Below are 23,063 nucleotides of genomic sequence, written 5' to 3' on the forward strand. Positions count from 1 at the left end.
TCGTTCTGGCCCCGCTCGTTCTGGCCCCGCTCGTTCTGGCCCCGCTCCTTCTGGCCCCGCTCGTTCTGGCCCCGCTCGTTCTGGCCCCGCTCGCTCCGACCCTGCTGGCTCCAGCTCTGCTTGTTCCGGTCCCACTTACTCTGGCCCTGCTGGTAGAGCAAAGTTTTTATTGGAGTACCTGGGCAGAGTGGAAGGAGCCACATCCCAGCTTTTAGAAATTTCATAAAATTGCCAAGTATTTTGAATGAAACATGGGTAACAGAGATGACTTTGGAAATGCCAAACTTATCCCTGGTAGAGGCACATTGTGTGTGCAAGTTTGTGTCCACACGTGTTCATATGCATGAGGAAGCCGCAGGCTGATGTCAGGCGTCCTCTGTCTCTTTTCTTCCTCCCCCTTTCCTTCTTTCCTTCTTTCCTTCTTTCACTGAACTTTTCATTAACTTTTTTGTGAGTCATATCATGTGCCCCAAGTCCCACTCATCCCCCATCCCCTAATATCTGCCCTTTGCCATTGCAATCTCCCCCAAAATAACACACACACACACACCACCACCACCACCACCACCAACAAAACATAGAAAACATCTCATGGTAGAAGCTGTAGTGTGTCACAGTGTGTCCCACAGTCTGTCCCTCTGTCCACACATCTTCACTTGCAAATGTTCATTGCAATGAGTCATTGGTCTGGTTCAAGATCTCTGGCTTTGCCGGGCAGTGGTGGTGCACGCCTTTAATCCCAGCACCTGGGAGGCAGAGGCAGGCGGATTTCTGAGTTCGAGGCCAGCCTGGTCTACAGAGTGAGTTCCAGGACAGCCAGGGCTACACAGAGAAACCCTTCTGTGTTGTGCTGCCTAAATTTGATTTAACTTGATTTGTTTTTGTTTTTTGTTTGTTTGTTTGTTTGTTTTTCGAGACAGGGTTTCTCTGTGTAGTCCTGGTTGTCCTGGAACTCACTCTGTAGACCAGGCTGGCCTTGAACTCAGAAATCCGCCTGCCTCTGCCTCCCAGGTGCTGGGATTAAAGGCGTGCGACACTACCGCCCGGCAATATTTGTGGGTGCTGGGAACTGAACCTGGATCCTCTGCAAGGGCAGCAAGAGCAGCCACCGCTCTAACCACTGAGCTATCTCTGCAGTTCCAAGTGTTGGGATTAAAGGCGTGTGCCACTACTGCCCGGTCTTGATTTGATTTTTATGAGTCAATCAATAGGCATAAGTCGGGTTTGTCCACCAAGCCAGTCATCAAGTCAGGATGAACAAAGGACTGCTATCTCCTCTGCCCCTGACCAATAGAAGAACAGTGTCACCAACAAGGTGTCTCTTTGCCCATTGCCAGGGGGGTCAATGTGCTATATTTTAAAAATTGCTTTAAAAAGATTTGTATACTTTTAACTTTTAAGTGTATGTGTGCTTGCTTGCATGACTTCATGTGCACCACATGTGTACAGATGCCCTTGGAAACCAGATGAGGCTGTTGTACCACCTGGAACTGGAATTACGGGCACTTGTGAGCTGCCATGTGTGTGTCAGGAACTGAACCTTCTTAGCACAGTGGATACATATTCTTAGCACCTGAACCATCTCTCCAGGTCCCATAATTTCCCAAAGCAAAAAAAAAAAAGTGATACAGGATGCATACTGTATATATATATATCATATCACGTCTCATTTGGGGGTAACAGTCAACTCCGTGGATGAATTGATTATTTATTGAGACAGAGCCTTGCTATGTAGCTCAGGCTGGCCCAGAACTTGTGGTTCTTCTGCCCTGGCCTTCTAGATATCACCATGCCTGGATATGATTGTCTCTGCTGTGAATCACACAGTGGGGTAAATGGAGACTATGAATAGTCACACAGGTTTGGAGTGTAGTTTGCCGTCAAAGGAACACCAGAAAATGTTTAGATTTCAGAACACGCTTGATTCAGTACTTTTCAGAGCAAGCAGGTAACCCTGTTTATTTCCACATAAGAAAACAATTCAAGCCTAGAACTATCTAGAAAAGTGAAACATCATGGAGGTGACAACCTCTGGCCTGGGGTGTGTGGGAGCAGGTCAAACTGAGCTGGTCGTTTCTGCAGGACTCACACTTCAAGTGACAAGCTGGGCAGGAAGACTCCAGAGTCATCTTCCAGTCTGAGAGAACAGGGTGAGACTAGCTGAAGGACAGGTGGCCAGAGAACAGGGGTGAGCACCGAGGCTTCCTATAACTTCAAGCACCCCATCTTAGTTACAGACGTCTGTCAAAAGGAGTGCAGGGCTCTAACATGTGACAAGGATGACAGGCAAGGAGCTTTTCATAAAGTCAGCAAGTTTAGATTGGTCTCATTCGAAAGCCAGTGTATACCGCTCTGGAAGGCTGTCAGAGGGGCTTTGAAATTCAAGAGTCATTGCTAGGATCTGAACCAAGGATCCACATGTCTTGTACCACTGAACCTTGGCCCTCTTCCCCCAAAGACATCTAGCCAGTCCTTGTGCTTCTTGTGACTGGATACACTACTTTCATACTAAATGCACCTCTGAACTTCATCCCACTAAATACACATACAAATGCCAGAATCTGGATCCAGAAAGCTGAGCCATTGACAGTGTAGGTGGTGGTCACAGTAATATTGATCATAAAGAACACAGCCTGGCTCTGAAGGCTGCCAGGTGCGGCAGATACTGACGGGGCAGGGTGGCGGGTGGCGGATACCAGGTGCTGCCTTATTTGACAATTACCAGCTAGAAGAGAGCCCTTCAATAGGGGTCTGTGCCATGTGTCAATGTCCTCTTTTCCATTTGTGGAGCTGCTCTGTGGCTTTAATTAAATTAATTAACTATTTAATTAACTAATTAGTGCTGAGGCTTGAACCCAGGACGTTGGGTGTGCATGCCGAACACATGCTTTTCCTTTGTGAAACCTCCCAGCATCTAGTCTTCCTCTTTGGAAAGAAAGTTTCTGGTCGCAGGCAGATTTCTGAGTTTGAGGTCAGCCTGGTCTACAGAGTGAGTTCCAGGACATCCAGGGCTACACAGCGAAATCCTGTCTCAAAAAACCAAAAAAAAAAAAAAAAGAAAGGAAGTTCTGGTCTTCTTCTTCTCCTTCTCCTTCTCCTTCTCCTTCTCCTTCTCCTTCTCCTCCTCCTCCTCCTCCTCCTCCTCCTCCTCCTCCTCCTCCTTTTCCTCCTCCTCTTCTTCCTTCTCCTCCTCCTCTTCTTCCTTCTCCTCCTCCTCCTTCTTCTTCTTCATGAATTTCACATCCAATCATCACCTCATCCTTTGTTCCTTTGTATGTGTCCTCTGCCCTTGCAACCTCTCCCCCCAATCAACAACAACAACGACAACAACAACAAAATAAAACAAGAAAAAAGCCCATCTCACTGTGGAAGCTGCAGTGTCACAGTGTATCCCACAGTGTACCCTTTTGTCCACACATCTCTACTTGCAGACGTTCACTGCAATGAGTCATTGGTTTGGTTCAAGGCCTCTGGCTTCTGCTACTCTATCAATACTAGATCTTGCTAAGACTCCTCTCCTCTCGGATATCCTGTTGTTGCCCTGTGTCATGGAGATCCTGGAGCTTTGGATCCCTTCATGATCTCCAGCAGTTCACTGATAGGGTAGTTGTTGGGGTGGGCCAACTTAACGTTCTGGATCTGGGCTGGGTGGTGACCGAGTTGGCCAGCCCACCAGCTCTCCCACAACCACACCACCAGGGTGAGCTCTCTCTAGTGCCATCTTGGCTAGCTCACCCAATGCCGAAGTTGGCAAGGGGCAGGACCAGCTCTCACACCTGCCTCTAGGAGTGAGGAAGGGAAGGCATCTTTTCCTCACCCACATCACCACACCACAGATGATGGTTGAGGTCTGCTCACTGAAGCCCTTCCTCCTTTACTGTGCTCCCTAGGTGAGGTACAGGGCCCACTTTTCTGAGTACCTGAGCCAGTAAGGGGCTAGGCCAGCTCTGAGCTCTGCTCAGCCCTTGGATAGTAACATGGTCCCAGGCAGCAACTCAGACCAGGAGCATCTGTATAGCCTTTGGTAGTAATGTGGGCCACAGACATCAACACAGACCCTTGCTTCTGCATGGTCATTGACCCAGACATGGCCACAGCTTCACCGTGGCCGCAGGTGGCAGGGCAGGGCAGGCTACTCACAAGAAACTATTCCTCTCCACTCTCACTCTCTAGTTTTGCCTTCTTCATAGCTCTCAAACCGTTTGCTTTGCTTTCTCTCCATCTTGCCACTACATACTTGTACACTGTAGTGACGCCCACTGTGGGGTGGGTCACTCTGGGGAGGGCTTTAAAAAAAAGATAGGATTTCTCTGTGTAGCCTTGGCTGTCCTGGAACTTGCTTTGTAGACCAGGCTGGCCTCGAACTCAGACATCCATCTAGCTCTGGCTCCTGAGTGATGGGACTAAAGATGTGCACCACCACCACCAGGGCTGGAAAGAAAGTTTGAATGCTCTCACTGAGAAAGTTCTTTCGGTTATTCTGGAATCACCCTGGCTGTGATTATAGCCACACCACACTGCTCCCCGATTCAGCCTGGAGGGGTGCTGGAGCTTACTGTGCACCATTAAGCCCAAATGGAGAGCTTTCAAATCTGTGCCTAAGCTGGGGTGGTGGTGGTGGTGGTGGTGGTACATGCCTGTAACCTCAGCATTTGGGAGGCAGAGGCAGGCGCACTGGGAGTACTGTTTTTGAGGCTGGTGCCACGAAGGAGAGTTTCACCCCAAAGTGCTTTGACCCTCTTGCAAATTTAAGCAAACACTTGTGGTCTGGCAGGAGCAGAGTTTGTGGGGGTGGATGAGACAGCAGCAAGACCCAAAGGGTCATAAGTCCTCTCCAACATTGATTTTTCTTCCCTGTTTGCAACATAAAACGAGGTGTGTTAGTTACAAGGACTCTTTTTAGAGGTGGCAGAGGGTAAACACAGCATGACACAGAAAACAAAAATCTGCCAGAGGTTGTCTGAGTTTGGCAGTTCGGGTTTGTAGGAGTATCAGGACTCTGCAGGGCCTCTGAGATACTGCAGGTGAGACTTGGTATTTAATCAAAAAAGTGGAAAGGATTTAAACCACCACACAGGCGATCAGGACATGAGCCGCAGTTTTGTGGAGACAAAGAACACGCATGTCCCTCAGTCTGCTCCTGCTGTGTCTTGGTGTTTATTTGCAACTGCCAATGTGTCTTGGCTGGAGGCTCAGAATATGCTCTTCTGTACAAACTACATAGTAACTTCAATCCAGTCTGGGCTACATGAGACCTTGTCTTAAAAAAACAAAAACTGAGCCAGGTATGGTGGTGTGTATCTTTAATCTCAGCATATGGAGGCACAGGTAGGCAGATTTATGTGAATTCAAAGCCATCCTAATCTACAGAGTGAGTTCCAGGATAGCCAGGGCTATACAGAGAAACCCTGTCTGGAAAAACCAAAAACCAACCAATCAACCAACTAACCAAAACCAACCAACCAACCAAACAAACAACTAACCAACCCCCAAAAGAAAACAACACAAAAGACTTTTCTTTTTCCTAGCCAAGGAGTTGGGTTGAAGGCAGGAGGCAGGAGGATCATCTCAAGTTCAAAACTAGCTTTGTCTACTCTACACAGTAGGTTCAAGTCCATCCTGGATTAGAGAATGAAGCCCTGTCTCAAACAAAACAGAACAGTTCTCCCTCATGGTACAGGATCATGGTGGGAAGGAGAACCCTTGTGGGAACTTCATATCAGCAAGGGCTTCGTCAATACCTCTATAGGGGAGAGCAGAGACTGTCCCGGGCAGCCAAGGTGTTGGTGCCACTCATAGGCCAGGCACTTGTGTTTTCCCAAGCCAGATACACAATTTGATTCTTCGGCATCAGAAGAAAGGAAAAGATTGTAGCTCACAGCACAGCCTGTGGAGCCAAGACAGAAGAAACCCCAGAGAAAGTCTGAAGGTCTGGGAATATGAGTTACGGAAAAATAGCTTCTCTGGTGCTGGAAACTTTTGTTTTGGAATACAGGAGGACATTCATCTAGGCATCAAATATGACCTGAGCATTGGGGTCCACCATGCTCTCTGGGTGCCGGGATAGGCCAGGTTTCATCATTGCACATAAGCACAGGACAAGCTGGATCAGCAAAGAGGAAGCCATGCACTGGTTCCAGCAGAAGTATGCTGGAGCTATCATTCCCCAAAACTCAATGTTATCTAGAAGGTCAATAAGATTTTTTAAGAGAAAAAAAGCAGAACAAAATGATGATGATGACAAGGAACGGGAAGATGAGGAGGAGGAAGAAGAGGAGGAGAAGAAGGGGGAGGAAGAGGAGAAGAAGGAAGGGGAGGAGGAACAAGAGGAGGAAGAGGAGGAGGAGAAGGAGGAGGAAGAAGAGGAAGAGGAGGGAAAGGAGGAGGAGGAGGAGGAGGAGGAGGAGGAGGAGGAGGAGGAGGAGGAGGAAAGCTAAATTCTTTTATGGAGTTGAAGCAGGAGGATGGTCTCACTAGTCCAGATGGGATGCAAGATGTTTGGACTGTGCCTTGTCATTTGACGTGGAAGTCTTCAGCGTGTTGATGTAATGCCGACACATTTACACATGCTGTTACCCCGTTACAGTGTGAAATGCACAATGAATGTCAAAGACAATACACAAACAAGAAAATAAAATATCATATTGACATTTTAACAATATTGAATACAGGATGAAATGGTAGTTGAGGTTTTTTTATTACATTGTTAAAAAAGTTGTTTCACATTCTCAGTGGGAAGGTAAGGAGAGCAGAACAGACACCGTTTTCCAGCTCAGTGCCTGTAAATCGTGTCCTTCAGGTTTGTGAAAATGGCTGGTGTCTGGATCTCTCTATGTAAGGAACATGGGTGATACAAGTTATCTATCTATCTATCTATCTATCTATCTACTATCTATCTATCTATCTATCTATCTATCTATCTATCTATCTATCTATCTATCATCTACTTACTTATTTTGTTTTTCAAGGCAGAGTTTCTCTGTGTAGAGCTGGCTGTCCTGAAACTCCCTCTGTAGGGGGAGTTCTGTTCCAGGGTGGCCTCGAACTAAGAGATCTGCCTGCCTCTCTGCCTCCAGAGTACTGGGACTAAAGGCACATGCCACCACCACCAGATGATGATAACTTACTCTTTTTAAAATACAGCCTCAGTCCTGTTGTGCTGGGTGGTGCACACCTGTAACCCCAGATACACAGTGAGTTCGAAGGCAGCATGGGCTTTATGAGGTGGATTTCTTTTTTTTTTTAAAGATTTATTTATTTATTATATATGAATACACTGTAGCTGTCTTCAGACACACCAGAAGAGGGCATCAGATCTCATTACAGATGGTTGTGAGCCACCATGTGGTTGCTGGGATTTGAACTCAGGACCTCTGGAAGTGCATTCAGTGCTCTTAACCACTGAGCCATCTCTCCAGCCCCCATGAGGTGAATTTCTAAAAATCATTAAAAAAAAAAAAAGGAAAAGTAAAGAAAAAACACAAACCAAAAAATATCAATGAAACACCCAAGAAAAAAAACAGACTAAACCCTAAAAGAGATCTCTGTGCTCTAGCTAAACATGTATTGAACATAAAGGAGGCACAAGGTGTTATCAGTTTCCGAAAGCCCTGTCTCCATGTGGAAGGAGTGTAGACTGCTCCGTCTTTTTTTTTTTTTTAAAGACAGGGTTTCTCTGTGTAGCCCTGGCTGTCCTGGAACTCACTCTGTAGACAAGGCTGGCCTCGAACTCAGAAATCCACCTGCCTCTGCCTCCCAGGTGCTGGGATTAAAGGCGTGCGACACTACCGCCCGGTGGTCTTTATGTTCCCTGTGGCTCTACCATGAATGCTGTTAAACATGCAGGGTACACATGCCACAAACCAATGAATAAAAATCTTAGCTGCCCTTACCAATGCCGCCACCAGATGGCGGTATGTCCCCATGGGTGGATTTCTCTAGGTTCAGTAAATGGTGTGCAGGTGCTGAGGGTAATGTTTTGAGAGGTGGAACACTGGCAGAAAATAGAAACGTCTGTTGTAAGTACAACTGAACTTTAACAAGTAGATGCACTGTGGTTAAACAACTATCAGAGTTTCCTATGTATACCCTGTGCTCATTATCCGGAGTAGTCCTGACATAATACATACTTCTCTTGATTGTATAGTTCAAGTATTTTCTTCTGCGCGCCAGGACTCTTTTACTCATTCCTTTAAGAATACGGATTTCTTCTGTTCCCATTTAAGGATCTCTTTCATTTACTGGGGACCAACTAACTGTGTGCTGGGAACTTTGACATATTGAGTTTTTTTTATTTCTCACAACTGCCATGTGAAAATTACTATCAGTCCAATATTACAAATATGACAACCGACTGGGGGAGCAATAAACAATTGATTCCAGAATGAGACAGTGGCAGGGTTGGTTTGAAGCCTCAGTCGATTTGCCTCCAGGTTCACCTGCTTCTCACAGGATTTCTCAACCTTGGCACTGTCAATAAGTAGTCTGGACAACTCTTTGTTACAGTAAATGCTGTAGGCCAGTGATTCTCAATATTCCTTTTTTTTTGTTTGTTTTGTTTTTTTTGTTTTATTTTTGTTTTTGTTTTTCGAGACAGGGTTTCTCTGTGTAGCCCTGGCTGTCCTGGAACTCACTCTGTAGACAAGGCTGGCCTCGAACTTAGAAATCCGCCTGTCTCTGCCTCCCAAGTGCTGGGATCAAAGGCGTGCGCCACCACCGCCCGGCGATTCTCAATATTCCTAATGCTGAGACCCTTCAACACAGTCCCACATCTTGTCATGACCCCCAACCATAAAATCACTTTGTTGCCACTTCATAACTGTAATTTTGCTACTGTTAAGAGTCATAATGTAAAGCCGGGCGGTGGTGGTGCATGCCTTTAATCCCAGCACTTGGGAGGCAGAAGCAGGCAGATTTCTGAGTTTGAGGCCAGCCTGGTCTACAGAGTGAGTTCCAGGACAGCCAGGGCTACATAGAGAAACCCAGTCTCGAAAAAACAACAACAACAACAACAACAACAACAACAACAAGTAAAACAAAAAGAAAGCAAGCAAACAAAAAAAGAATCATAATGGGGTCCAGACCCACAGGTTGAGAACCACTGCTGTAGGCTACATAGTACTGCAGTATTATGGATTCCTTCGTCTTCTAAATTGTGGGAAATCTCACTAGGGTTTCACCCGTGTTGTAACCTTCCTTCCTTGCACCCACTTTTCCTATTTCCAAGATGAAGCTTGCTCCCCTCCTCTTTGCTTCTTGTCCCTGTAGGACACATTCCCTGGGACTCTCATGGAAAGCTCTGGATGTTGGGTGGGTGGGAGGTAGCAGTGTAGTAAGATGAGCCTGAGGCTTCTTCAAGTCGCAGAGACATCTTTACCTGCATCCTCAGCTGCTTGGAGATAGTTGCAGTAATTCACAGTGGACCGACCCTGAGACCTCATTTGGCCAGTCACAAGCTGGGTCTTGCTGCCAAGGCTCATCAGTGCTTCCGCACGGCTGGAGCAGAGCTACGTGCTGCCAGTGCTGGCCAAGAGGCTCCTGAAGCTGGAGCTTGGAGAAGGCAGAGAGGCGGAAGTGAGGGTAAAAGGGCCCGGAAAGGGGTGTAGCCACTAAGCTAACCCCTAGCAGTAACTGTGTACTCTCTTTATTGACCATTTAAATGGAAATTTCAGAGGCGTTTACTGTATTAATTAAATTAGGTATTCAACAATTTATGCAAATTCCTACTCGTTGAGGGTCAATGCAAACATCAGCAGCAAAATTCATAGAAACCAGAACCAGGCCTGGAGAGACCGCTCAGTGGTTAAGGGTGCTTGCTCTGGAGGACAAAATTAAGGTCCAGCACCCATGTAGTAAGCCAGATGTCCCCACAAACACCTATAACCATAGCTCCTAAGGGGCAAGGACAGGAGGATTGCTTGAACTGGCTGGCTTCCAGCCCAGCTGAGAAAACATGAACTCCAGGTTCAGAAGGAGACCCTGCCTTAAAGAAATACATTGAGAGTGATAGAGGACTCCCTCCTCTACCTTCTGCCTCTTACCAGGTGTGTGCATACGCACACATGTGCGTACAGTACACACACACACACACACACACACAAAGAGGAAGAAGAAGAAGAAGAAGAGGAAGAAGAAGAAGAAGAAGAAGAGGAAGAAGAAGAAGAAGAAGAAGAAGAAGAAGAAGAACCAAGCAAGGGTTAAAGTAAAATCAAGCAACAGAATCTGCAACACGGGAAGAAGACTCCCCAAAGGTGAAGATGGAACCCAGGGTCTGGCTCTTGAGCTCGTGGGTGTACGTGGCGCCCCAGCTTTATGTGTTGCAGACAGAGCTCTGTCTCCATGCAAGCCCATAGGCAGATCCCAGGAACACCATCATTTTAACTGGAATAGATTGATAGTTACCTTTGATAGTGGAAACACACTCTTCAGGGGCATTCACAGATCAATATCCCCCCTTCCTGCACTTTGTGAGAGGGCTTTTTTGTTTGTTTGTTTAAAAAATTTCAAATGGAAAACTAAAGCATAAACAAAACCAGAAGAATTTATTAGACTCTGCCCATCGCTCAGCTTCTAGTGCCACCCTCAGCTCTGTCCCCGCTACACGCCACTTACCTGCTACCCTCAGCTCTGTCCCCTCTACATGTCACTTACCCTTCCCGACCCCTCCAAGCAAGTCTGAGGCTTATCATTTTATCTGCAAATACTCTACTATGCCCCTCTAACACGTTAAAGGCCTTAAAAAACTCAACACCATTTTTGAAATCTGTCTTTTGTTTATCCATTTAAAATTTTTTTTTTGAATTTTAGGTTTGCTTGCAAGCATGTTATGTGTACCACATGGTTGCATGATGCCTGTGGAGGCAAGAAGAGGCTGCCAGATTCACCGGAACTCGAGTTACACTTGGCCCAAAGCTGCTGTGTAGGTACTAAGAACTGAACCCAGGTCTTCTGTAAGAGCAGCAAGTGCTCTTAACTGTGGAGCCACCTCTCCAGCTTCATTCATTCATTCATTCATTCATTCATTCATTCATTCATTCATTCCGGTTTCATCCGTGTACACATTGACCCTATCCACCTGACTACTCCTTCTCACTCCCCTGGACACCATCCTCCCAACACGTGTCCCTCACACCTTTCTGTTTTCTACTATCTTCAAGTTTTGTTTTGTTTTGTTTTAAATTCTTAGTGTTCAGTTTTGCAGCTTTCTGGAATGCTGGCTGGTCTTGTAGCTTGGTCTTGGACAGGTAAATGCAGCTGCTGAGGTTCTGAGTGCAGCAGCCATGTCACATCCAGAAGACTGAGTGTCCTGGCTCTTCTCCCTGTCCTTTGACTTCTGCATTCTATCTGCTCCCCTTTTTTTTCCTGAGCAATGGGCGTATTTCGTTAGATGCCCCGTTTAGGGTTGGGCACTTACAGCTACCCATTCTCAGTACTTTGACTAGGTGTGAGTTTTTACAGATCTACTCCTTACTGCAGAAGAGGCTTCTCTGACTAATCCCGAGACTCTCACAAATCTAAGGATATACTCCCCTCTACATTTTAATTTATTTTTATGTATATGAGTGTTTTGCCTGCATGTATGTCTGTGCCCCATATGCACGCCTTGTGCTGAAGGAAGCAAGAAGCGGGTGGTAGTTCCCCTGGGACTAGGATTTCGTAGGCTTCTGAGACACCATGTGGGTGCTGGAAATCAAACCCATATCCTCTAGAGGAGTAGCCTGTGTTTTTAATCGCTGAGCCATCTCTCAGCCTACTCCTAAATATTTACAAGGCAAGAAAAAAACAATAGCTCTCCCTGCGGCCGGTGCAGTCATAAGCTGTGGGCGCTTGACCAGAGTTAATCATGACTTCCCTTCTGTGGAGGAGGCCTCAGATCCAGAAAGAAGGTGGTTTGTTATGCTCTCCCATAGCCTCTATACCTACTGTACCAGTGGGCACCACTTGCCTGCCAAACTGGTAGTGCTAGGTTCCCTGCTGGGTAGTACCGTGGGCGCCATTGGTAACTTCCCTCTCCAGTGGCCTTCATGGAAACTTACTAGCCAGCAGGGGAAGTTTTCAGGTTGACTCCACCTTGATTTCTCTTATATCCTGCAAGCAAAGTGCCCAACACTAATTTTACACCCCATAGGTTGATAATTCCCAGTTGTCATCAGCGCTGAATGCACGCACCTTGTTAACTATCTTAGAGTATTTTCCTAACAGTATTTTCAAAGTTTACTGGGATCAAGGTTCAGAAAGGTCTGTATCCTGTGATGAGTCAACATGGCTTTTAGCAGCCATTCTAGGTTCCATGTCGATATTTCTCTCTCTGTTCTTGAGTCAGCTACTTCTTTCCCAACTTTTTGCTGATTCCGTTGAATTGGTTGACAAGCCTCTCTGTCATCCATGCTACCTATAGTCACATCCACTTGAGATCTCTCTCTCTGTCTCCCTCCCCCTTCTCCCACCTTACACACACACACAGACACACACACACACACACACTTCTCTCTCAGGACTGACTACTTATACCAAGCATATTGGAAGGTGCATAAAGCCTGTTTCTTGTGAGTAGTTTTGACACCTGAGTCTTTTGGGGACAGACTTAGTAGTTTTCCATGAAATATTTCAGATTTTTAAAATACATTTCCTGACGCAGAATTACTTCTAATGGAAGTGGTATTTAGAGATCCCATCCTGTGCGTGTGAGTGCTCATTGTTCTTGAATGACTTATTATTGCTACGTCCTGTGTTGACCGAGTTAGAACACATAACTTCTGCAAGAGCAGCCCGTGTTCTTAACCACTGAGCCATCCCTTCAGCTTACTATGTGACTTATACTTCATTTTTATTTTATTTGTAAGAGCGTTTGTCTGCTTGTATGTCTCCGTACCACATGCCTGCAGTGCCCACAGAGGCCAGAAGAGGGTGTCAGATCACCTGCAACTGGAGTTACAGGTGGTTGTGAGCTGCGGTGGGGGTGCTGGGAACTGAACTCAGGTCCTCTGCCAGAGCAGTCAGTGCTCTTAACTGCTGGCCCATCTCTCCAGTGCCATCATTTGTTTTAAGGTTTATAGTTGAATTATGCTTAATGCTTGCTACAGTATTTATGTAGCTATCTTCCCAGTTATATTTCTTTTTTGAACCTAACTTTCTAGTATATTCTGTAGGAAGGGATCGTAGCAAACATTTCTGAGTTCTTGAACATTACTAAAGGTTTCTCTGTGGCCTTTCAACTTGAAGATAAATTTAGCTGTGCATAAACTCTATAGCGCACATGTTCTTGTGTGTTTTGGTATAAATCATTGCTGTTAAAGGTCTCATTTTCTTTCTTTTATGAATATTACAGTCTTTCTGCTCAGATCAACTATACTGGTTAGTTGTTTTGGTTTTTTTTGTTTTGTTTTTATCATCAACTTGCCACAACCTAGTGTCACCTGGGAAGTGGGGAGCCCCAGGCAAAGAATTACCTTGATCATACTGGCTCACAGTCATATCTGTGTGGAACTGGCTTGATTGATGATTAATCTTGGAGGGCCCAGCCTACTGTGGTGACACCATTCCTAGACAGGTGGTCCTTGTGTATACAGGAAAGCCAGCTGATCATGACCCAGTGGGAGCAAGCCAGTAAGTGGCATTCCTTAGTGGTCTGTTTCAGTTCCTACCCTGACTTCCTTCCATGACTGACTGTGATGTGAAACTGTAGGCTGAAATAAACCCTTTCCTCCCCAGCTTGTTTTTGGTCATAATGTTTATTACAAGAATAGAAAGTAAACTAGGCCATAAATTACTCCCATTACCCCCCCCCCCCGTGTGTGTGTATGTGTGTGTGTGTGTGGACACTGGAGATTGAACCAGGGTTTTGTATACCCTAGGCAAATACTCAACCACTCTGTCACTGAATTATATTGCTGACTCTCTTCTACTTTTAATTTTTGAGACAGTGTGTCAAAAGTTGCTCAGTTGGCCTTGAATGTTCTCTCTCTTGCTAGGCAGGCTGTGACCTTCCTGTCTCAGCTTCCCCACCCAACTAACTGGGAGTATGTGCTTGTACCACCAGTCCTGTCATATATTCCTTTCTTTTGAGGATAGGACATCTACATAAATTATTTCACATTCTTCTGCATGGGAGAATTTCTTTCTCATTTGTATATTTATTTTATCATTTATTCATACCTGTATAGAATCCTGACTGTATACATTTTCAGTTAATACAATTCTTCTTTATTTTGTCATTCAGACTGTTCTGGGTTGGGATGTTGGGAGCTCTTTCGGTTGGCTCTTGGGATTCTTTGATCTGTGCCTGCCATTGTGCATATGAATAGCTCTTCCTTACTTTCTGACTTCCTCATTCTCCCTGTGTACCACTTCTTTCCTGCTTCACTTCTTGCCTGGACTCTATAGTCAAGAGTTCCCCGTGTATTCTGGTCTTTCCACTCTTTGAAGAGCTAGTGTCATAATCTAGCTCATTTTGACTTGGTTCTTGTCCAGAGAGACTGTAAAGCTCTCCGTGTGCCTTGGTAAGCTCCCATTCTCTGTGATAGCTGTTCCCTGTTGTGGCCTTGTGCTCAGCCCCACTTCTTACACTCTTGGCAAGGGCCATGGCTTCCCACTTCCTCAAGAAAATGGAGAGCCACGGGGGCTCAATTCCTAATTTCTCTCCTTGGAATTCCCAGTGGGATCTCCTATCCTACCTACCAACCTACTCTTAGTTCCCTCCCTTCTTGCTCTTCTTTATCTCTTGCCCTCTGTCTCCCCCCCCCCCCCGCCATCCACTCTCCCACTAGGTCAAATCATCAGGAGGATGTTTCCACTTATTGCCTCTAGAATGGGTTCCATCAATTGTCTAGTTCTGCGTCCCCCCTCAACACTATGTTTCTCCTCAACTGTACTGTGTACAGATCTTTCTCATTCTGAACACAAACACACATATAAACATTTGACCCCGAAGAGTCACTGTTCCCTATTTCTTCTTTCTCGTTCCTTCCTCCTTTACACATCTGGAGAAAGCAACAGCTGGATTTGCTATTTTCCCTTCCTCCTGCTCACAAGCTTGTGACACTTTCTCCCTACTCGAAAAACGACCACCCTGTTCACTGGTCTTTTCTTCCTCATCTTTCAGACAAATATTTTGCCTTTGTCATCTTGCTTCTACCTCTCCAAGGATGAAACCTCCTCTTCCTGGTCCTCTCTCCTCCCCTGCTGCTCTGTCTGGGTGGCTCATTTTTCAGGGCTTGCAAGTGTAGTTCCCACCCCTTTTTTTTTTTTCTGGTTACCTCTACCTCCTACCTGGGGAGAACAGGATTGACCATCTGGCTTTAACTGGACCAGTCCTTGCTAGACCTGTGAAATGAGTCCTTTGCATATTCAACCAGGGAATGAAAGCTGGATTTTATCAACCTTTATTAAAGGAGTTTCTGGTGAGCAGAGGCAGGTTTCTGGACCTCCCTGTTCCTGATTCCCTGGTGGAGCTATGCTCACGTCTTTCCACTGAGTTCCACTGTTCAATTCCAGCTACTTCCTGGAAACCTCCCAGAGCCTCAAGCCAACTGGCCAGAGATGAAGCTATTCTCCTGTCATCCCTGCCCTGCCGCAGACCGTGCCCTTCCCTGCTTCACTAGTCCTAACTCTCAGGCTGCCGCCTTTGGTGCCCAGGCTGACAGAACACTCATCATCAGTCTAGTCGCCTGCTTTCCTTTCTTGCACAATCTAGTTGGTGACACCACTCTGCCCATACAAATACACCCTTTTCCCCACCCCCCTGCCCCTCCCTCCCTGCTTCCTTTGGGGTCTGCCTGGTTCCCAGCATTAGAAGGGTTGTACTTTACTCCTCCTTATTCTCTTGTTCTCTGGATCCTCACACTTCTTTAATCCAAAGTTCCACAGTTTTCTTTCCAGACTACAACTGTCAAGATCTTCTACTGAGAAAGTCTCAGAGTGGCATCTAAACCTGGCCTGTGTTCTCCAGGCTGGTATATTGGACCCATCTGAGAAGCCCGTTAAAAAACAGACACCTAAGAATCAGGCCTGAGAACCAGGGCATCTGTATGTTGAAGATACACCGGGTAGTTCCGATGCATGGTGGCATTTGACAACCGTGGTTCCAAGGTGTAGCCATGCCTTTTATCTGACTTATAAAGCTCTCCTTCCCCTCTGCTGGCTCCAGACACTTAGTTTCCGTGGATACATGGCTACTAGATTATCAAGCCCACGATGAACTCTACAAGGACTTAACGTCTGCTTCTTGTTCCCTGAAGATGCCTGGTCCTTTGCTGCCCGTTCTGAGCCATCTGCCTAGCTCAGAGAAACTGAGACCAAGAAAGGTTAACACACATTAAGAACCCGGAGTTAAAAAGGGGGCAAAGCCGGAATCAAGCCCAGGCGTATCTGATGTGGGCATCCGAACTCCTAAGCAGTGCGCCATGCTGACTTTAGAGACTGATACCTCCATAACTAGCCAAGGCCCTGCACTGCTTCCGTAAGTCAGGGTTTCAGCTCTGTCGCCTCCTGCAGACTTCTCACCACGGAGTCCCTCCGTTTCTTTTATGTTCAATTTAAAAGAATGTTTTTTCTTCCTACCAGCCCATGGACCAGGGCATTTGCCCCTTGTCCATCTCCTGCTACCAAGCTGTAGAGGGGCCCAGTAATGGAACGTGAAGTGGAAACAGAGCTGAATCTAGGAAGGGGAGGGAGAGGAGGAGGCAGAATCAGGGCAGAGAGAGGGATGGAGTGTGAGCAAAGGGGCAGAGCCACAAACTTTAATTTAATCACAGGGCCCCACGCTCAATTTAGCAGACACAAGGGCTCCGAACGGGGTCCCTGTGTGGTGGCGGAGCAATCAGTCCTGCAGTTCCTTAGAAAGCATTAATTGTGGACGACAATGTGTAAACGGGGAAGAATGGAGTGTGCAGGTGTGAGCGGCTGGGGCCAGCCTGGGCTGTTTTCACATGAGCCAGCGGCGCTTCATCTCCACTGTGGTCCAGACCCGATTAGAAGCAGCAGTTGGGAACTATTGAAGTGTTGGACCTCGGCATTCAGAAGGTGCCTGGGAACAGTGTGGAAGAGCCAGAGGGCCCTGGAGGTGGACTGTGGGGCACGTCTGTGCTTGCTTATCCCCTTGAACTCCCCAAACTCTATGTGCATGTATGTGCTTTCTGCTATCTGTGTCTGGCTTACCCTAGTCAAGTCACGCAATCGCTAAAAGTCAAGGGTAGGTAGACTTAAAGACAAATGAAGCTATCAGGTGCCTAGAGCATGGGGACCGAGCCGGGTCTGCTACCCATGTGGGCAAAGAAAAACCAATGGATTGTGGGAACTTAAGGAACTTCCCACTGGCCTTCCTCAAGGGACCACGGATATGCTGGAGGAAGGCAGCAAGCCCTGCAGCCCCCAATTTAATGTGGGAGAGAGATCTCATGCTGAGGAGTTGGAGGGTTGCTGAGAGACAAGTCTGGAGAAAACTAGATATTTGAGCATCTTTCAGGATGAGCAGCTCAAAGCTCCTTTGCAAAGCTCTCTCTAGGTAGAAATAAGTCTCTCGTGACATCTCAGTCCTGTTGTTACCCTCTAGGGACAAAGGCAATGTGTCCTGTCTCACAAACCTATAGTGAACTGAACCCCAAGGAAATGCAGGGGTGGAGGGCAGTAGAGGGGCGGGGCTAAACTGTTTCAAGCTGCTGGTTGTCAATGAAACTGCCATTCAGAGGGGGTGACATCAGTCACTGTGCCATGGCTCAGAGAATGGAGGAAGGCTTGAAGGAGTTTCAGAGAGTCAGGCAAGGAGAGGGAGGAGTTTGCCCTCTGACTGGTGGTGGCTTGTAAGGAAGAGGTTTTGGACCTCAGGATTGGGTGCTATGAAAACTCTGAAGGCTAGAGGGTGTGAGCTGCCTCTGCACTTGCAGCAGGGAAGGCAAACTGGGAATCAGACTCACAGAAGATAATGAGTTGGCGTATGGACACCATTCTGATGATGACTGAGCACCCAAGGTTATAATAGTAAAGTACAGAGGCTACTGCCAGACTCAGGAGACGCCCTGAAAGAGCATGGCCATGGCATGTCATGGAGACCATGGCTTGTCACCATGTCTGCTTTCAACCAAAAGCCCTGTGTAATGGGGTGTGTGTGGGGGGTGTCCCAGCAGCGGTCTCCTGTCTGGTGAGGCCAAGCTCATTCTGAGCAGAAGCGGAAAAAATGTAACTCCTGAACAAGACACAGGTGCCATTTAAATGGCTTATCAAACTTGTGTTTCTTCAGCTTAGCCTATTCAGTCCTTTCCTTGGGTCCTTTTAATTTTATTCTTATACATGAAGATTATTTTATTATTGTTATTATTATTTTTCCTTCTGTAGGGCCCATGCACTTGAAGCAAAGTTAAAAACTTAAGTGACAAACCAAGTGTGGTAGCACCTACTAATCTCAGAACTCAGAGTCAGAGGCCGTAGATCACTGTGAGTTTAAAAACAGCCTGACCGACATAACAAATTCCAGGCCAGCCAGGGCTACACAGTGTGATTCTATCTCAAAAAAAAAAAAAAACCCAAACCAATAAAACCCCCAAAATCCAAAATATTGAAGTTGGCATCCGACATTTGTTATTTGGCCATCATACTTGCTTTGGGTAAACGGCCCTCAAGTTTCGTGTACATCTTCCCGCTCCTCCCACAATCAGCCTCTGTGTCACAGCTGCAGCGAATGACAGATGTAAGCCAGTTGGGACTTTTAGTTCCTTGAGGCCCAGTGACTGAAAATGTGACCAGCCAGGAAGAGTGAGGTACAAAGACCCTGGGGAAATGATTGCTTCGATCAGCAGATCTCTAACCAGAGAGGGCCCAGTGGTGGCACCTGTGGTACATGGCCACCATACTCTGTCATCAGCCTTGGGTAAAAGAAGAGTCAGAGAGAAGAGGACATTACTTGAGTTCTAAGTTAACTGAAACATCTGGCTCTTTTTTTCTTTTCTCCTTAAAAAAAAAAAAGAGATTTATTTATTTGAAAGTGTGTGTGTGTATGTGTGTGTGTGTTTGTATATGTGTGAACATTTGCTCCCATGCATGTGGGTGCAGTAGGTGTGCATGTGGGTGCAGATGCCCCTGGAGGCCAGAGACCTTTGATCTCCAAGGAACTGGAGTTCCAGGCGGTTGTGAACAGCCTGATGTGGGTGCTGGGAACTGAATCTGAATCCTCTGCAAGAGCAATAGGGCCTCGTAGTTTTTTCTTTTTAAAATAGTTTAAATGTACAGAGAAAAAAAGATAATATTTTCCACACAGCTTCACACCTAGCTTCTCTTGTTATCAATACATTGTGTTAGGTGTGTTTCATTGTCACACTTAATGAAGTGGTGTTTGCCAGGTGGGAATTCCAGTGGAGGGAGGGGGACACCAGCCCACCTACAAAGCCTTTGACCCAAAATGTGTCCTGTCTACAAGATGTGCAGGGACAAAGATGGAGCCGAGACTGAGGGCATGACCAGCCGATGACTGACCCAACTTGAGACCCACCCATGGGAGACAGCCAACCCCGGGCACTATTTATGATATTCTTCTATGCTTGCAGACAGGAGCCGAGCATAACTGCCCTCTGAGAGGCTTCATCCAGCAGCTGATGGAAACAGATGCAGAGACCCACAGCCAAACATTAGTCAGAGCTCAGGGAGTCGTGTGGAAGAGTCAAGGGAAGGACTGAGGGAGTCAGAGGGGTTGAGGACACCACAAAAAGACCTTCAGAGTCAACTATCATGAGTTGACTAGAGTCATGGGTCCATGAGGGCTCACAAAGATTAAACCATCGACCAAAAAGCACGCATGGGCTCAACCCACGCCCCCTACACATATGTAGCAGATGTGCAGCTTGGTCTTCATGTGGGTCCCCTAACAACTGGAGCAGATGCTGTCTCTGACGTTGTTGCTTGCCTTTGGATCCCTTTCCTCTAGCCGGCCTGCCTTGTCTGGCCTCAGTGGGAGAGGATGTACTTAGTCCTGCTGTGACTTGATGTGCCAGGGTGGGTGGGTAGCCCCTCAGGATACACACAAAAATTCAATTCCTCGTGCTTCCTCAGGTTCCTCTTGGGTGTGGTAGTTTCTTGGGGTGTTCTTGATGACCTTGACATATTGATAAATAATGGCCAGAAATGTTATAGAATGCCCCTTTAGTTGAGGTTTGTATGCTTCCCCCTCATAATAGGACTGATGCTGAATATTACTGGAAGATAAGAAGACATATCAAGGATATCAAGGATATTATTGGAAGATAACAAGATAACAAGGCGTTTCCTCACCATATCACATCAGCACCGTCTGTTGCTAGTGATGTTGGCCTTGGCCACATGTCTCAGTTAGGCTCTGTCTGGTTTGTCTACTGTGATGTTACTTTGCCTGTAGCCTGTTTCATACTGTGCTTTGGAAGGAAGCCACTGTGTCTATCCCATTCCTAACCACAATGTCCTATTTTTAACCAACGGGTGTTATATTCCTGCCCCTTGAGGGTGCAGTAGCTCTCTAATTATTTGGCTTCTGAATGGGAGAGTTCTCTCCTTTGCAATATTATTTCATCAGTTGTTTCTATGTAAATAAAGACTCCTAGTTTTTCTTTTCTTTTTTCTTTGTATCTGTGGTATTTTGCTGGCGTGTATGTCTGTGCATCACATGCATGCCCGGTGCCTGTAGAGACCAGGAGAGAGAGCCAGATCCTCTGAATCAGGAGTTACAGATGGTTGTAAATCACCACGTGAGTGCTGGGAATCAAACCTGGGTCCTCTGGAAGAGCAGCCAGCACTCTTAACTGCTGAACCTCTAGCCCCCCACCTGTGTCTGATTTTTAAGACAGGGTCTCATGTAGCCCTTGGCTGTCCTCAAAGTCCCTGTGTAGCTGAGGAGGACCTCAACCTCCTGGTCCTCCTACTTCCCTCCCCCAGGGATTACAGGTAGCACCATGTCTGGTTTATGGGATGCTGAGGATGGAACCCAGGCCTTTGTGCATGCTAGACAAGTACTCCACCAAGAACCACATCCCAGCCCCGCCGTTTGAGTTACTACATAATGTCACATTTTTCTGTTGCTCAAACTGTGCCACCTGTGAGCACTGGGCGGTCTTGACAGTGTCCTGTGGTATATTTCCACCATGACAGTGCCCGGTGGTGTATTCCCACCATGAGAGTGTGCTTATGATATATTCCCACCAACATGGTCACCTGGAGTTTTCAGCTGCTGTGAGCTATCAATTCCTTCTTGACAGTTTATGGTAAGATTCCTGTCACTTAGAACCAGAAGATTCTTTCTTTTCTTTTCTCCTCTTCCTTCTTTTCTCTTTCTCATTTTCTTTTTTTCTATTTTTCCTGAGACAGGGTTTCTCTGGCCTAGAACTTGCTCTGTAGACCAGGCTGTCCTGGAACTCAGAGATCTGCCTGCCTCTGCCTCCTGAGTGCTGGGATTAAAGGCATGCACCACCACTGCCAGGCAAGAAGAGTCTTAACCTATCTTAAAAGAAGAGATGGTTTTGGTTCTGTTACTTGTGAAAAACTGCACGTCACTCACGGTTTTCTAAAGTCGGGCAGCTGAGTGACATTTTTGTACTAGCAGGTACAGGTTCTCTCTCAGGCTGTAGTGCTCATTTTACTGGGCTCTACAACCATTTCAACAAACTTGGGGCCATGCGCACCTCAAATTTAAGCCCATGATCTTGGCAAGTCACTTAACCCCTGAGCTATAAAAGAGGTGACATTATGGGCGGACGAGATGGCTCAGCAGGTCAAGGCACTTGCTGCGTGAGCCTGGTGACCTGAGTTCGATCCCTGGAGCCCATGGATAGATGAAAGGAGAAAAGTGACTGCACAGTGTTGTCCTCTGACCTCCAGAACCCAGTCAGCCATGCATGTGTTCTCCTACACATCACGAATGCATAGCATAATCACTGATTTTAAGAAGAGATGACTACATCATTGGGGTGTGATCTGCTGGCTAAGAAGTGTCTACTGTTGTCTGGTGACTATCATTCGTCCACTAAGTTAGCGTCTGCCCTGTTCCCCAACTCTGAATCAGGGCGAATGCAGAGACCAGAAGCAAAGGCTGTACTGCAGGTGGAAATCTGAGAGGATGTTTCTGGGCACCCAGCATCTCCCCAGAGCCCTGTCTGATGAGCAAGGTAGAAGACTATGTATGGATAAAGGTATTGGAAGGGGGTGGTCCTGAGAGATGAAAGAGGGTCGTCGTACTCTAAAGGTGGCCAGGCAGACTCACAAAAAGGACAGCTGCTTTTTACTGGGGACTTGGCAAGTATCAAGCCCTCATAAGCCCTCTGTGTTATAGGTGGAAGAACTGAGGCGCAGAGGAGCTGGGAAACCTGACCAGGGCCACAGCATCAGTAAGTGGGGCAGCAAGGCCGCTGTACCCCGCCACATTCTCGGCACCGTGTGCATTATGCACCATACGCATAGATTCTCTGTGTTCTCCATGTTCACTACAGCCCTTTGAGGGTGGCGTGACTCCGCCATGCACCTGAGGACTCAGATTTACATAGTTTGCTCAAGGCTATAATTTCACAGGGGCCATGATTCAAATGTAAATTTCCACCTTGCAGGTGCCTGGGGTTGTCAGTCTGGGGAGGAGGCCAGGATGACCTTTCCCCTCAGTCACAGTTTTAGGAAGTCATGCAAGTGCCTGCCTCATGTCTTTGATTTGAGTGTGTGTGTGTGTGTGTGTGTGTGTGTGTGTGTGTGTGTGTGTGGTGGTGGTGGTGGTGGGGAGAGGAGCAGATTTTGACCCAGCTGTCAGTTTGGGAAAGCACTTGAGGATTTGATTTTTAAAAATAGCCCTCTAAATCGTGGTATTGGGGAAAAAACAATTGCCACCACCGTCTAAGCAAATGGGGAAAACAACCTTAAAAAATAAAAATGGGGGAGCAGATTAAATCAGTTGTGGTACAGCCCATGATGGTGTATTTTCCAGCTGTTTAAAAATATTACATTTTCAAAGACTATGAACATACAGAAACGCCCTGATGTAAATAAAGGCAGGAGATACAACCAGATATACAATATGACTCCAATTATACAATGATAATTTTATTCATGACTTCTTATGCTCAAAGAAG

General features: G+C 46.6%; 1 pseudogene; it reads left to right on the forward strand.

Annotated features, from left to right (window-relative positions):
• Positions 1–5,671: 5,671 nt before the first annotated feature.
• LOC114640149 lies at positions 5,672–22,444 on the forward strand (annotated as a pseudogene).
• Positions 22,445–23,063: the final 619 nt, after the last annotated feature.

Source organism: Grammomys surdaster, unplaced genomic scaffold (assembly GCF_004785775.1).
Source record: "Grammomys surdaster isolate TR1022 unplaced genomic scaffold, NIH_TR_1.0 127, whole genome shotgun sequence".
In the NCBI taxonomy this organism is placed as follows: domain Eukaryota; kingdom Metazoa; phylum Chordata; class Mammalia; order Rodentia; family Muridae; genus Grammomys; species Grammomys surdaster.